Source organism: Marmota monax, unplaced genomic scaffold, assembly GCF_021218885.2.
Source record: "Marmota monax isolate L192 unplaced genomic scaffold, Marmota_monax_Labrador192_F-V1.1 WCK01_AAM20220418_F8-fsc00114, whole genome shotgun sequence".
NCBI classification, from domain to species: Eukaryota; Metazoa; Chordata; class Mammalia; order Rodentia; family Sciuridae; genus Marmota; species Marmota monax.
In genome coordinates, this window is record NW_026694943.1 from 2974313 (window position 1) to 2991194 (window position 16882).

Below are 16882 nucleotides of genomic sequence, written 5' to 3' on the forward strand. Positions count from 1 at the left end.
AAAACCTTCGGGAAAAACTCTCTGAAAGCAAAAGTGAAAGCAACTTCTCCTTTAGGAAAAGCTCCCACAGTCAGACAGGAAGTGCCCAGCAGCTCTACCGCCTGCATGAGACAGAAAGAATCTTTTTTTTTTTTTTTCCTAATACCTTTATTTTACTTACTTATTTTTATATGGTGCTGAGGATCGAACCCAGGGCCTTCCAAGTGCTGGGCTAGCACTCCACAGCTGAACTACAACCCCAGCCCCTCTATCATCCTTTTCTTTTGAGGTACTGAAGATTGAGTCCAGGGGTGCTCTTCCACGGAGCTACATCTTCTGCTCCTTTGGAAATTTTTCTTTTGGATAGCAGGTCGCTAAATCATCCAGGCCTCCTGCTTCAGCCTCCAGGGAGGTGGGAACACAGGCAAGTGCAGAAGCACTTGATGAGGATTAATGTCTTAAAGTTTCCTGTGGTCACATTCATTGTTATCTCCTCAGGATCCAATCATCTGAACATCCATCCAACCACCAGGTAAGCCCCATTTAAATAACTTCAAATACACACTTCAGCCCTGAGTGGGAATTAGTGAACTGATCACCTGAGCCTGAGGAGACTTCAGCTTCTTGATGAGTGGCCCCTGATCTGAGATCTCTTACACAGCCATTCACAGGTTCAGACACAGGAACTACACACAGGGCCCCATCTCATGGCCTGGGTATCAGGCCTGTGGCATCAGAGAAGGGAAAACTAATCTAAGAGGACTCTGGCTTCTTGATGAGTGGCCCCTGGTCTGAGATCTCTTATTCTGTCATTCAGAGGTTCAGACACAGGGCCCCATCCCATGGCCTGGGCCTCAGGTCTGTGGCATCAAAGAAGGGGAAAGTAACTACTGAGTTAGGAAAGCCCTGGTGAGGGATAGGCTTGTCTAAGTGCAGGGCACTTGCATAATCTCTTCCTTCACCTTCATTCCACCAGAGAGCACTAACTGACAGAAGTGGAAACTGATGCAGGAAAGTGTTTAAAAACAGGAATGCAACACCCCTCAGTCAAAATGTCATGACTTCTATTTCTGAAAGTCCAATCTCCAACTCACACTCTTTCAGCCAACTCTGAAGCTGATTCCATCTCCATATGGGATCTGCTTTGAGTTTGGCAGCCAGGAACTTCCTCCTGATCCACTTGCTCTACTCGACTAATCTCCCTACTGTTGTTGTTATTGTTTTAATTAGAATACTATATATGTAAGAGTTTAGCTGTTCAACATTTTGATTTGACCTTGTGAAATCCAAAGTGGAGACATCCATTGAACCAACTCAGATTTCTGACCTGTAGACTGTAAGATAATAAATGGGTTGATTTAAGCAGCTAGGTTTGGGGTAATTTGTCATTATTGAATATAAAACAAATAGCAACTCCTTCACATTTTAAGTGAGAATTTGACTAGATATAAAATTCTTTTCTTCAATACTTTAGAAATAATATTCCTTTGTCCTCATGTGACAGGACTCTATTGCTCTGCTTCTTCTTACTTGTTTTTCGGGGCCATCTGGGAAGGGAGCCAGAGGCTGTGGGTTTGTCACCTCTTCTGAGTCTACTTGGCTGCTGGTCATGGTCTCTTGGAGGTGGGGAGGTTTAATATCTTCCCCTACTTCTTCATAAGTGCACTCATAGATATGACAAATTAATGTTTGTATGTGATGTGGGTATCCATATTTCCTGAACCTTGCTCCCAGATATTTGTTTCCCTATTTCTCAAATACGTGGAAGAACAAGTCTACTTTGAAGTATTGTTGTGCAGCTCGATTAAAATAATGGATGCAGTAGTGTAAGTGTAGTGCCTGGCTCATGATTCCAGGAAGTAAACTGTAGATTTTTTTGTTATGAGTAGCAGAAGATCTAGGTGGTAAAACTAATGCATATCATCTTGACAAGTCACTTAATTTTCTTTGGGTCTTTTTTTTCTATTAAAATACATTTTATCTTAGTAATCTGGGCAAGACAAATTAAAACCACAAGGAGAAAACATTGAGACCCACTAGATTGGCAAAAACTGGACAGTATTAAGTACTGACAAAGTCTGTGCTGGAACAACACAGACTCATAAAATACAGAGGCAAATGCCACTAATTAATGGACCTTGGAAAACAATTTAGATTTTTTCAATAAAGGGGAAATGCACATACCTTACATCTTCAATTATACTCCTAGTTACCTGTGCTAGAGAAATTTCTATAGAGAAAAATATTCTATATATTTAAGGTCAATATCATATGCAGTGGTTATTCATCTTCGTTTTCCTTTATGTCTGATAAATGTTATATTCATTTGGTAAATAATTAAATTTTCATAATGAATTAAAACATACATCAAAAAGTTAAAAAAACAAATTTTGATTATCATATGTAATCAAAATCTTATTTGATTCAGAATTGAGACTATTTCCAGTTGACCTGAGGACTGGGAATAAAGCTCAGTGGCCCAGCACTGGCCTAGCATGTACCAGTACTATTGTTTGGATCTATAATTAACCCCCAAAGCCCCTGGGTTAAAGACTTGGCCCTAGTTTAGCAGTATTGGGACTTGGTGGAAACTCTAAGACATGTGTGTGTGTGTGTGTGTGTGTGTGTGTGTGTGTGTGTGTGTTGGGAGTGAGGTGTTGGAGGGGATTACACAGGGGTGCAATGAAATCTCCCAAACTGGGAGCCTTATATATTAATTGTCTTAATATTTTGTCTCAGTGATGGAAAGATGGAAAGCTGACTAACAGAGCCAGGGCACAGGTTTGATCCCCAGCACAAAACCCAAAAAGAAACAGAAAATCTGAGCTGCAATGCACAAGCAGACAGTTTCAATTATGTAGATTGACTTGTCTTGCTTCTCTCACTGACCAAGTGTGACCAAAGGGTGAAAGGCAAGAAAGTAACTGGTACTAATTCTTCTTTTTCAAGAGTCCCTATCTATGAGCTTATAGTAAAATGCTTTTCCTAAAATCATTTCTAGGTGGTTGTGGGAATTTGTAAATCTTTGATTACTGTATTTCCTACATCTTTGCCTATTAGCCAGCATTGTGGTTTAAAGATAATGAAATTTTGCTCTGGTTCCTCACACACTGTAAACTTTCAAAAAGACTAAAAGTAACAAATAAGAAATTAAATTTTACATTTAGAATATCTATTGGTAGTACCAATGCAAAAAACTTTAAAAACAGAAAATATTAAATTGAAAAATCTTGATCTTTGCATTTCATTTATTTTTACAGGTTTTTAAAATAATTTTTATTTTTTAAAAGTTAATTCTGCATTACAGGAAAAATAAAAACACAAGCAAAGAACAAAGTCAACCAGTCAGAAGCAGCTTAGTTGGACGTGTTGCTATAGGTTGTATATGCGCAATATCCCATTTTGTGTGATTGAGATCATGGTGTCATGCTTTTCCACACATCATGAGTATTCACAAATTTAAAATCCCAAAGCTACTTTTTTTTTGATAACCAAGTATTTTGATATCCTTTTTTTGATGAGTATTTTTTTTTGAAAACCAAGAATACACGACACTAACTCAATGTGTTATCCTTTCTTGAGGACAAAAATTCACTGAAGACAGAAATGGCAACAGGCCTCTAGATAGACATTTTGGCAATTACAACTAAAATAATTCATTCCCTTGATGCTCAATTTAAAATGAGACAGCAACAGAATAAACCAAGCTTGTTTTATTACCAAATTTCTACTATTCAAATATTAGCAGAATGCATGTTCCCTTTGAATTAAAGTATTCTTATAGTACAGTCAGAAGATGCACACACACCCATGGCTCACATCAAAATGTAAATCTTTGAGCACTTGCTCCCATCTTTTCCCGTGTGTTTCCCTGTGTCCCTCTGCTGCCAGCCTCATGAACAAGTCCTGATACACAATGCCCAGAGATAAAGCAATTCTATGTCCAAGATGCATCTCTTGTATCAATTATAACAAAAATATATTTACAAATTGGCTAATTCACTAGCACTACTTTTTAGGATTCACTGTCACCTCAGGACAGCTAGAAAGCCTAGATATTGTGAGTTGAAATATGAACTTTGTGCAAAATAAACACAACTTACCAAAAATGCACATACAGATCTTCCAGATATGGCGACACCAACAAAGAGCACTTCCCCTCACCCTTCCTTTTGTCCCTTCACCATTCCAATGACTAAATTCAGGACTATTCCTAGCCCCAAGAGGTGGATTAACAAGGGTCATTCCCAGAAGACAGTTCTTCCTAAGAACTAACAAAAGTATATTTATATAGGGATAATTTTGCTACTTCTAACAAACTTTGGGCATTAGGACTTATCCTTTAATACCCAGCAAGATTAACTAAAATGCACATATAAAATGGCTAGACAGTCTGAACTAATCTAAGGGGCACAGATTGCTTCTCTATGCATATTTTCTTCTTCCCCCACCCCCCACCCAGTGAACCTTCCCCCTACCCTCCAAGACATCATGTTCAGCAATTCCATTCCTCTAAATGGCAACCATTCCTATGTAGTAACAAAACCTACTTAAAGGGCATTACTTAGCTCTCTACTTTTACCATGTGTTGTGCACTTTTAAACATCTAGAAACACTAGATGTTTCCAACAAGGACTTAAGTTGCCAACTATACATACTGTAGCACTGAATAAATTGCAACAGTTACTTAACTAAGACTACACTTGAAAGCAAAACTCCTCCCCTTTTTTAAAGGCTAGAATTTGAAAGTGTCTCCCAAACAGTAACATTCTGGCCTAGAACCCTTCTCCTTTTAGTTTTATCACCCCATGGGTCAGATATATGCATCTGTAATGCTTAGAGATGACTTTAACAATTTACTTCCTAAGCGGTTTTAAGAAGAGTCTTTCCTATGAATTTAACACAACATGTACTCAATGTGTTACTTACTAACTCTACTTATGTCATACACTGGCAACCTCTTTAACATCTAGATAGACTAGATGTAAATTAGGACTCATTTGTCCTTTATATACACTATTTGCACAGAATAGTGAAACAAAACTTGCAAATATAAAGAGGCAATGGTTAATTTTGCTTCACAGAAAATATAAAACCCTTTATATTTTCTTTTCCTTCTTCCTCCCTGAACCAGCACAGATATATTATGCACTGCTCAGAGAAGTGTTTTGATCATTCCAAAAGGCGGTTATTTCCTCATGAATTTTAACAAAAAGGTATCTACAAAATGTTTTATTTACTACCTTTACTTTTAACATACTTTGTGCACTTCTAAACATCTAGAAAGACTAGATGTTTCAAATAAGGACTTAAGTTTGTCCACTATGTACATAGTAGTGTTGAGTAAGCTACACACACGCGACAATGGTTATACCTGAAAGTGTCTTCTAAGTAGGATCATTCTGACCTAGAATCCTTCATTTCTTCCACTTCTTTCTCCTCTGTCACATGTGTCACACCTGAGTGTCACATGATATGATGTGTTTCAATTTCACTTCTAAAAGTCCTTTTCAGAAGACTGCCTTTCTATGAATTTGAACACAAAGTGTACAAAATGTGTGAGTTCACTAACTCTATTTTTCTCATACATTGGCAACCTCATTTAATATCTAAAGACTAGATATTATAAAATTAAGACTCCTTTGTTTAATTTATATACAATATATATACAGTACAGCAAAGTTAAATGAAATGCATGTTACAGGGCAGTGGGTAAGCTGAAATTTTCTAGCATTCTAAGAAAACACTTTCTGTAACTTCTTCCCTCCTGCCTCCCTCAATCCAATGAACAAGTATAGACAGTGTTCTGTTAAGAGGTGGTTTAACAATCCAAACAGTATTTCTCATCAGTTTTTAAAAAGTATTTTCAAAAAGTTTCAGTTCTACTACTTCTACTTTTAAATATATCAAGCACTTCTAAATATACCGAAGGACTAGCTATTCCACATAAGAAACCTGTCCGCTATGCACACAGCACTGGTAAATAAAATTGGACACGTAGCAATGGTTATAATCTGAGGTATCTTCTTCTTTTTTTTTAAGTAGGCTAACTTTATTTTTTAATTTTTTGTAACAATTTTGAAACTTCATACATCAAACAATAAAGTTGTGAAACACATAATGTAAACACTCTTGGAAATTCAAAATTCTGATACAATCAAAATAAAAGTGCAGAACTTTGTAATCTCTTACAGAATCTGCAAGAATCGTGTAGCAAAAAAAGTATGGTTATAAATAATTTGAACATATGCTAAAATAAACATGTTGAATATAACAGCATTTATAAATTTTTTTCTTCTAATATGATCATTTTATCCTTGAACCTTTCCCTCCCCACTTCCTTCTATTTTCAGTCCAGTGAACAAGGACAGGAATATGTAACACTTAGAGATGGATGAACAAATTCATATCCAAAAGTCATTTACAGAGGATAAGCTTTTCTATGAATTTCAACTAAAAATGTACAAAACGTTCTAATTTTACTAACTACTTGGTCATACACTGGCAACCTCCGTAACATCCAGAGAGTAGATGTTGCAAAATTGGGACTCATTTGTCCATTATATACACTATATACATAGCAAAACAAAATGCACAGAAGATACAGAAAACTGATGTCTGAAAATGTCCAAGTATGAATGCACTAACATATTACCTTTTGCAATTGCTTCCTTCCCACCTCCTCCACACCACTGAGCAAGTACAGACAATACTATGCTGCTCATAGATGTGGTTTAATAGTTCCATTCCCCAAAAGACAATTTCATATGAATTTTAGCAAAAATATATTTACAAAGTGGTATTTTACTACCTATACATTTAACATATATAGCACCCTTCTAAACATCTAGACAAGACTAGATGTTTCAAATAAGGACTGCACACATGTAATAATGGTTCTAATTTGAAAATGTCTTCAAACTATGAGCATTCTGGCCTTTTACTGACTCGGTGAGCTATATTGTTCCATTTCGTGGAAGAGAATCCTTCCTAAGAATATTAACACAAAACTGGTTTACTAATTCTACTTTTGTCATACACTGGCAACCTCTTTAACATCTAGAAAGACTAGATGTAGATTAGGACTCATTTGTCTTTTATATATAGTATGTACACAGCAAAGTAAAACAGAACCCATAGACATAGGTACAACTCTTAGCTCAGAGTAAGCAGACAGCACAGTACTCCCCAGAAGCAGTATACAATTCTGTACTACTCAACAGGGGTTTGGCTATTGCATTCCCACCCACCACCACCCCCACCCCGCAAAAAAAAAAAAAAGAAAAACATTTCATAAGAATTTAACAAAAGGAAATTTACAAAATATGTATTTTTACCACTTCTACTTTTAACATTTATCAGGCACTTTAGAACATCTAGAAAACCTAGATATTTTTTTTAAAAAAAGTACTTAGCATTTTCAACTATAAATAGACTAATGAGGAATAAAATGCACACAGAAAACAACGGTTATTATATGAAAAATGTCTTTTAGGTAAAACCTGTGTGACAGGACCTCCTTCTCATGGTCAGTTTTCTCCATGTCCAACAACCCACTGAACAAACGTGGACAAGTGTCGCTCCTAGAGGTGGTCTAACAAATCCATTTCAAAGTCACTTCCAGAAAGCATTTCTGATTGTTTCAAACAAATGGGCATTTAGGAGACGTTATTTTCTAACTCTATCACACGTCCACACGTCGGGCATCCTCTTCCCATTTAGAAGGTCCAGACATAGCACAAGTTTTAAGTTTGCGGGGCAGGTGGAGAGCAGCTTTTGCCTATTATACACAGGGGCCTTCTACAAAGGGGCAGGAAATCTTCCCAGAGGGTTGCGGCCGGTTCCAACTGGGCAGATGCAGCTGGTGACTCTAAGGTGACTCTACCATTTCTCCTTGGTAGAACCAACACCAGCCGCCCGAGGCCATAACCCTTCCACCCGTCGTTGTCAGCGGGGGCTTCGCTCACCTGCCCGGAGGGCTCCAGGTTGGCGGGACAAGGCGCGGTCTCCAGGAGCCGGCCAGGGCGCTCACGGAGGGCGCTAATCTGTGAGGCTCCGCTGGCCAAACCGTGGCCACGCTTTTGGGCGTCCCCTCTGCTTGGGACCTCCAAGCTCCAGCGGGCCTCCACCATTCTTCTCGCAGCGCCATCCCGGCAGCCACCCCAAGGCGCCACGTCCTCGGCTGTGGCGGCTTCAGCTGGGACGGACAGGATTGGAGCAGGAGACCTGGCAGCCCGCGGGTCCGGGGTCCCATTTCTCACTATGCTCTCTGCTGGAACTTGATCTTTGCATTTTAGATTTGACTTAGTACTTAATAAATAGCATCCTATAACAATAATTAAACCATTATCCTTTGTCATTTGCACATATCACTGATATTTTATATCTTTAAATAGTTTACATATGTCATTTCTAACGAAAAAGATATTTAAAATATTCTGAAAAACTACAGTGCAAATAACAAAGCTGTTAAATGAGCACATAGTCAGTCCTACATATCTGTGGGCTCAACATTCACTGATTCAATCATAGGAAGTATGTGGGGAGCACTTCTCAGGACATTCTTACAATCACAACTTTAATTTGCCTCACACTGAGCAGTAAGCTGAATCCATGTGAATGAAGTAATGTATAGATCTTTTGCCATTTTAGAGATCCTCAGTCTCTCCAGAATCTTGAGTCTTCTTCATGTGCTGTGCACTTAGGCCTTTAATGGTTCTGTCTGTACTGAACACATACAGATTTTTTTTTTCTTGTCACCAGAACAGGGAGGTCCTCTTAAAAGCCTTCTTAGAAACAAACTGAAATTCACCTTCTCCACTCCCCAAAATAGAAGCACTCTGGCTTGTTGTGAGACTTAACCGACACAATCATAAACCAACCAAATACAGAATCAAAAATAAATTAATAGCAGGTGCACCCTCTTGAAGGCGTCCGCCTTCAAATGCAGCAACTCTGACTGTGAAGGGAGGCGGGAGCAAGCGAGTGAATGGAGCAGAGAGAGCGCAGAGTGAGCAGGGTCGCAAGTCGCCTCCTTGTGGGAGCGCCCAGGGTTTGGTTCTCATCACCGGTGGGGTAGGGGGTGGGGGTGGGGAAGAACTTAGAAATTCCCATAGCTGTAACCCTAGTTGACATGAGCATAAGGAAAAATGGTCAGCCCAACTTGGGCATGTGAAAATTCCTAAAATCGAGCAGATACCTATATAGCTCATAAGGTAGTTCCACAGAAGGAAGCATTTAAACACAACTGTAACAATATACTTGGTTGTGGATAGCTGTCAAAGGAAGCCTGCTTTCCCAAAGAGTTGACAATAGACTTGCTCAGTGATCAGTAAATGAGGGCACGGGGTGCGGGGCGCGACACGGGAGGGGCAGGGGTTAGGGCAAGGCAGAGGGTCAAGGCAGCGGGGCATAGGTGCCAGCACATAGTTTCAGTGCTTTGATGTCAACTTTCAGACTTTACATTTACTCAACTAAGGCCGCTTTCCCTTGGCTTCTCCCTCTGTTCTTTTCTTTTCCGTAAAAATTGTTTTATCCAAAACAAGTATTGCAAGTTTCACCCCCAATCATGATTTGCTGGGGTTTTCCCCCCTTCTTCTTAAGCGCGTGTTTAAAAAAGCAGAGCAGTTTTGTGTCTAGTGGTAACGTCCAGTCAGGCAGCTGTTGCTGTACCCAGTGGGGAGGTGGGTGAGGAGTGGTGCCCTTGGGAACCCGGGAGGGGATGCTTAGTCACATCCAGCGCACTCCACACTGTGCTGTTTGCTACCAAAGCCAGCGACTCCTTCAAGTTTCTGGGCTGGGACCCTGTTCTTGTTGTGATCTGACAATAGGGTTGATTGATTGTAGGCACTCTGCGGAATCACGGGAGTTGATACTTTTGGCTTTTCAAATAATTTTTTTTCCCCTAAAAACCGACAAACTTGGAATAGGTTATGGGAACACTTCATCCTTAGGAAAAGGAGAGCTGTGTCTATGTGTTAATACTTATTTTCAAAGCAAATATGAGCCCGTATATGTTCTGTTGCTCTCAGCTTGTATCTTAAAATAATACACACCTTGAAGATTTTCCCAGACCAGCGCATTGAACCACTTTTCTTTTTAACTCTGTATGGCAATCTATGGAGTGACTGTCAGATTTATGTGCAGCCAGCTGTCTATTGAGGAAAATAAAGACGGTCTCCGTTTAGTTACTTAATAAAAGAGAACGTTGCAATAACCATACTTGTATAAACCTCTATACAATTTCCTAGAATGAATTGCTGTGCAGATCCATCCAATTTAAAAGTGCATCATTTCATCGAGGGCAACATTTTGTAAAAACTTGTAATTGTTAAGACCCAGCGTTGGAAAGGGAAGTGAAACTGTTACTGTGATAGGAGTGCAAACTGGTACATCTCCTCTCAACAAGAATATCACAATATTCATAGTAAGTGTAAAAGAAAGAAAATTTCCTGCTGTAGTCCGGCTGCATCAAAATAACGGGGGGGGGGGTGAGGAGCAACTTGTGTACATTGATACAGCAGGAGTGGGAGCCGTTTATTGTAGGACAGGATTGGTATATATACATTTCACATAGCTTATTTTAATTAACATAAAATAGATACAGCAGTCAACCAATAAGAAATCTCCATACTTAATGGTTCGCTGAGGTTACTTCATAAATTACTCCCTCTGGCAAAATGCCAGGTGCCATCCTGACTTGTGTACAGACTCTAACAATTTCCAATGGAGAATACATTTCTATGTGTTGAAATTGTGTTAATACTCCCTGAGAGAATAACAAATAATCCTGTAAAACTTTTTATCTTTTTTTTTTTGAGGGTGCACAGTACCAGGGATTGAACTCAGGGCACTGGGCCACTGAGCCATATCCCCAGCCCTATTTTATATTTTATTTAGAAACAGGATCTCACTGAGTTGCTTACACCCTTGCTAAGTTGCTGAGGCTGGCTTTGAACTCTGATCCTCATGTCTCAGCCTCTCCAGACACTGGGATTACAGGTGTGCGGGCGCCACCCCGTGGGCTAAAACTTTTTATCTTGAGTATGTGGCTAATATCAGAGTGCCATCTGCGAACTAACTGTGCACCAACCAAATCCATGTGGAAGCCATTGGTCAGGAAAGCCAGGTACTGGGAACTCTCAGTGGCAACCCTGCTGGTTTGAGAATGCTTGGTTTATGTGGCTTCCTACCCAGCTCCATCAAAAGGTTAGCACAACATCAGAGATGGGGTGACCCACCAGAGCTAACAGTCTCTAGGAGATGGCTTGCCAAAATGCCAATCAACCTGTTTACTGCAAGACCCCTGACACACCCAGAAGCAAGTACCCAAGACTCCTCTCACTGAAACCTTATCCCTGTCCTTCATCTACTCCCCCTTAAATAAAGAATCAGAGCCATTTTTAGTCGTTCTGTTCCTGTTCCTAGCAGGACTGGAAGACCTATCAGGCGCTCCGCTTATGTAATTTCTGGCTCTGTCTGTATTTCTCATTATTTCAGAGTTTCTATTTCTCAGATGGGTCACACTTCTTGAGCAGGAATTACCCTGTCAGGGTCTGGCACCCCGCGATACCAGAGGATGCAGACTTGCATGGGGGAGACAATCTATGCAGTCTATAGACTATATTTGAATTTTCTGTGAAATGTGATTATATATATATATATATATATATATATATATACATACATACATACATACACACACACACACACCAGGGATTGAACCAAGGGGGCACTTAACCACTGAGTCACATCCCCGGAACTTTTTATATTTTATTTAGAGATGGGGAATGCCTAAATTGCTTACATAGGGTCTCACTAAATGCTGAAGCTGGCTTTGAACTTGCAATCCTCCTGCCTCAGCTTCAAGAGGCTGAGACAGACAGGAGGATTGCAGGATTTAAAGCCAGCCTCAGCAACAGCAAGGCACTAAGCAGCTCCGTGAGACCCTGTCTGTATAAGTAAAATACAAAATAGGGTTGGGGATGTGGCTCAGTGTTTGAGTGCTCCTGAGTTCGATCCCTACTACAAAAAAGTGATAATGTTGTGTGTATTTTTTTCATGTGCAATATAATGTTTGAAGTATGTATATTTATTTCAGTCTTTCTAGTTAACTTTGTCCTGTGAGGTTTTCCAAGAGGCAGCTGTGCCACCACTAGGTGCCGCTGTATGCCCAGGATTGCCACAACTGCCTGGCACAGGTCCGAATTTTACAGTTCCTGGACCAAAGCAGAGGGCAGTCACCAAGATCTGCACATCTTTGCTGTCTGCTCTCCCCTTTCTGTGTTTACAGTTGCTACAGTTGATCCAGTTCTTCAAGCGCTCCCAATGTTTTTTGGTGGGGTAAGACAGGGGCCTGCTTCTTGTGAAGGGTCCCAGAATGGCGCTGAAGCCAAGCGTCCACTCCCACGTCACATTTTCCACTGTAGAAATCCTGTTTGTAGGTGATGGGCTGTGTGTGGTGTCATGCCAGATAGGTGAGTGACAGAATGATAAAATCAAACCCTTTGAATCCAGCTTTTGTTGATTTAAAAGTTTGCCTAGGCTCATGCTGGTAATATAGACATGAGCCACCATGCCCAGTATTTTAGTGGAGATTTATGTAAGGGCTACCCAAGTCTTCTGATATGAGACTTGGAAAAATTCTCTCTCTCTTTTTTTCCTATGAAAAGATTCTTGACCAGTTTTTCAAAACCAATTGAGAGAACTGCAAGAGGAAGCAAGATTGCTCCTTGGGGTCCAATAGGCTTCCTGTGTGGGTGTACAGGGGCAACAACATTTACCTGTTCAGATGATCTCATGTGTTTCATACTAACATGAAAGGTGGACTAATCTTTTGAAAAATATTAGGTAATATCTACTTACACGATCTTACTTTTTATTAAGAAAAGGATTTTTTTATATACTGGGCACTTTACCACTGAGCTATACTGCCAGTCCTTTAAAAATTATTTATGTATTTTTGAGATAGGGTCTTGCTAACTTGCTTAGCCTCACTAAATGCTGAGGCTGGAATGCTGACTCACAATAGGGGGAGGGAGGAGTGGAGGGTCACTGGATTGGACAGGGGTAAATGGGTGAATGGCAGATGATGTGACTGGGAAAGAGAGTAGAATAAATCAGACATAACTTTCCTATATTCATATATGAATACATGACCAGTGTAAGTCCACACCACATACAACCATAAGAATTTGAAGTGATACTCCATGTACGTATATGTCAAAATATATTCCATTGTTATGTATAATTAAAAATAACAAATAAATAAACAAAACAAAAATATTATAAGAAAAAAAGATACACTACTTAAAAAATTGCTGAGGTTGGTCTTGATCTTGTGATCCTCCTGCCTCAGCCTGAGATACCATGCCTGCCTGATGGAAGACTGAGAAGTATGCATTGGGAAGGGGCATTTGTGAGTTACGCACTGGCCATGCCAAAATAATACAGAATAATGATTTGGAGAGCAGTGGTGTCAGCCTAGGTCCAGTCATGAGACTCAAACCACAGCGTAATTTATAGAGGCAATGTTTAATATGAGGAATTATTGACTCTAACAGTGATTATCTACTGAGAGAGAAAGAGCTCTAAAGATTCATAGGTGGGCGTGTCTGGGGAGCAGCCCTTATCTCCAAGGCTGAGGCAGAGCCCTTAAGGAAAGAATATCTGGAAGAGCCTCCTGCCCACCTCCAGGCTTCAGATCTATTCCTCCTTGGACAGAACATGCCTTGTTCCTCTGGGTTGCAATGAAGGTTGCTAAAGGTCACATCTGCTGAACTCACTGGGGGCAACTCTCTTCAGCACACAGGAAACTCCACCCCAGGAGACACCTCAGGGAAAATCCCTAATAAAGGCTAACCACTTCTTTCATCATAAAGAAGTAGGCAGTGTCTTTCGGGGACTTTCTGAGAATGGCACATGTACTGCTGGTTTTCCTCAGCTTGTGTGACAATGTCAGATGGCAGAGAGCCAAGTTTTGTTGTGGGGTGGACTATTCATGCTGAGAGTATGACAAGGGTCAAGGGTCAGTAATATAGTGCAAGAATCTGTGCTTATATTTTCCTGGCTGTCCTGGTGTTACTTAATTCAATCTGCAGAACAACAGATGGGAAGGTACCATTAGTGTTCCCATTTTAAAGATGCACTTAAATTGGTCATGGTGTATTGAAAATACTCCTCCTGCCCTCCCTGCCCCCACTTCCAGATCCTGCAGCTTTGACCTCAGGCATTGGGATTGGCACCCACACCACATTTATTAGAGCCTCTGCCCAGGGACTTCTGTACTGAGATGGAATTGCTGATGCCACTCTGTAAGTGCCTGGAACTGAGATTATATAAGCTTGGTCTCTGTGTGAAGGTGGTGGGTATACAGAGGGGAGAATGCCATCTCTAAAAGGGCTGTGTGAAGTCAATATCTGAGGTGAGAGGTAGGTGAAAGGAGTGGGTAGAGACACAGGCTGTCAGGTAAATGGGATTTCTGCATGTCCTCAATGGCCTTTATATCCTTGGCTGGCAGGACACAGCTTGTGTCATTAGCAAACAGCCTCTTGCCACTCAAAACAACTAGAGTTGAGTTTGTTTTTCTTCAAGCCAAAGAAAGAGGAGTGAGATGAATGGGGAGAATCGAGTTTCCGGGAAGAAATGTAAAAGCCCCACAGAGAAACCTGAAAAGGGGATTTTTGTCAGGACACTGGGGTCATTCAAAGGGGAAGTTTGGAGGAAGAACATCTGGGCCTTGTGAAGCTGGAGAGTTGTCTTGGAGCTCCGCTCTCCCTATATCCTTCTCTCTGTCGCCTCTCTTGTGTCATTATCTCTGCAGGGCTGCTGTTTTCTTCCATTTCTGCTGCCAATGTCTCTGCTCCGTCATGTGCCTGGCCTTTCATCATAAAGCATGTCCCTAAAGATAACTCTGCCCCTTTGCACCAGGCTTCTCTTTGCACTTGGTCTTGTCCACATTCCAAGACCTTAGGAAGTCATCTGTCACTGGGTCCACACTGGTCATAGTTTCACCCCTTGTCTCTTCAGTAGTTGCTGTGAACATGTGGTTAGTGTCACCTGAAGCTTCATCCTGAGTGAGCTGAAGGTGGTGGGGAGGGAGGCTACTAGAAAGAGCCAGGGATACAGTGAAATCTCTGGTGTATGACCACATGGCTGGGACACTGGCAGGGGGGCGGGGGGAGAGTGAGATTTGGATTTCAGCTGGGGGTTGGACAGGACTCTGTCCAAGTTTTTTGCACCTGAGGATTTTGTTTCCAAAAGAGCCATGGATTAGATCCTGTAGACTCTTAGTAGTCTCAACACTGTCCCTAACTAATTTTTTTGTCCTTGGGTCCCTGGGTCTGAGTCTTCTCACCTGCAAAATGGAATGGCTGGAGTAGAAATAAAATGCTGCTGATGAGATGATGACGATGATGATAAACACTTACTGAGCACTTACTGTATAGAAGGCATGTGCCTCAGCACTTTATACACATGAAATCAGGCAACTCACAGTATTTAAGTACACCAAGGTGCCCTCTTCCACTAACATTATATGCAGTGTTCTATCCCACATACTTCTCTTCCTTTCCCAGCAATATCAAATAAAACCCAGATGGTCTCATCCTTCCAGTTGAGAATCCTGATCATTTTATTCTCAGAGGGAAGCTCTCCTAACCATTGATTAGAACTATGATGCTCAGTTTTAAAAAACAAAGTAGATTTTGTTTTTCCAGATTTTAAGGAAGATAGGAAAGAATAGAATGTAAAAGTTAACAATTTGTTTTGCTTGAACAGGAGACATGATCAATGCACTTCTCTCCTCACACCCACATTAGCAAGGCTGGGAGAGTGTGTGGGTTGGAGAGTCTTGCCCTCTGCCAGTCAGGCCTCAGGGCGCAGGACCAGCTGAGCAGAGCCCTTCCTCTCCCCTCCTCCTGCAGCTTCTCCTTGTCCTGCTCCTGCTTCTCCAGCACCAGGGACCAGTCTTCCTCCTTCACCAGCTGGACACTGCAGCAGGTGAGAGCTAGGACGGCCAGCATGTTTCTGGGGCCCTGGGAGCAGCAGGTGCTCAGGGACCAGCTCTGTGAAGTCAGGTCTGGCTCACAGTGTGGGCAGGATGATGGCCCCCAACAGGACACCTTCTCCTGCTGACAGCCTTACAAATCCAGTCCTTCATGCACAGCCACAGGATATTCAGTGAAGACCTAGAGTAGGGGGTGCACTGGGAAGCCTGGGGCAATGCAGGTGGTCAGGGTAGCAGTGATGAGAGTCAGAAGATGAATTCCTACACCCTGTCTAAAACCAGGTGGCTATAGGTTAGGCCAGTAGGTGGAAGGCACTGGGGGAGGGGCAGGTATCAAGATAGCTTTCCCCTGTCTATAATCCCAAATCCTGGGCAGATTCTGAGCTCTGTCCTTCCCCATGGAGACTTTCCCTCTCAGGTCCTGGATAAGGTCTTATCACCAGGCTTCAATCTGTCAAATATATATAAACATATATAATTAAAATTTATTCAGTTTTTATAAAATTGGATAAAATAAAAATAACCCTTCCCACCCTATCATACCCCAGAAGCAGCTTCTACATCATTTCCAGTCAAATGTGAGTTAACTGCACCCAATGGCCTGAGAATGATAGCAGGTGTGGCATTGGGCTGTCCTCCCTGCTGCCCTCATCTCCTCTGTGCAGAAGCACAGGCACCAGTCCCCTTCCCCACAACTCCTCTTGCACAGTTGCGGAGGCTGGCAGCAGGGCTTATAGTGTCTTTGTAGAAACACTGTGAAGATCAAGAAAGAAAGAGCTCCATAAATGTGGAAGCAATGTGTATGGTGGATGTCTGATATTGTTAATATCCACACTATAGTGTAACCTGGTTACTAAAATATTTGTGGACACCTTCAGGGGACTTTTAAACCACAGG

The 16882-nt window shown here is 41.3% G+C and overlaps 1 long non-coding RNA gene across 1 annotated transcript in view; it reads left to right on the forward strand.

Moving 5' to 3' along the window:
• Positions 1-519: 519 nt before the first annotated feature.
• LOC124081177 (uncharacterized) overlaps positions 520-16882 on the forward strand; it is a 54170-nt gene continuing 37807 nt past the window's right edge. The window contains exon 1 of the long non-coding RNA XR_006847977.2: positions 520-1602. This is a non-coding gene — a long non-coding RNA (uncharacterized LOC124081177). The remainder of the gene's footprint in view (positions 1603-16882) is intronic.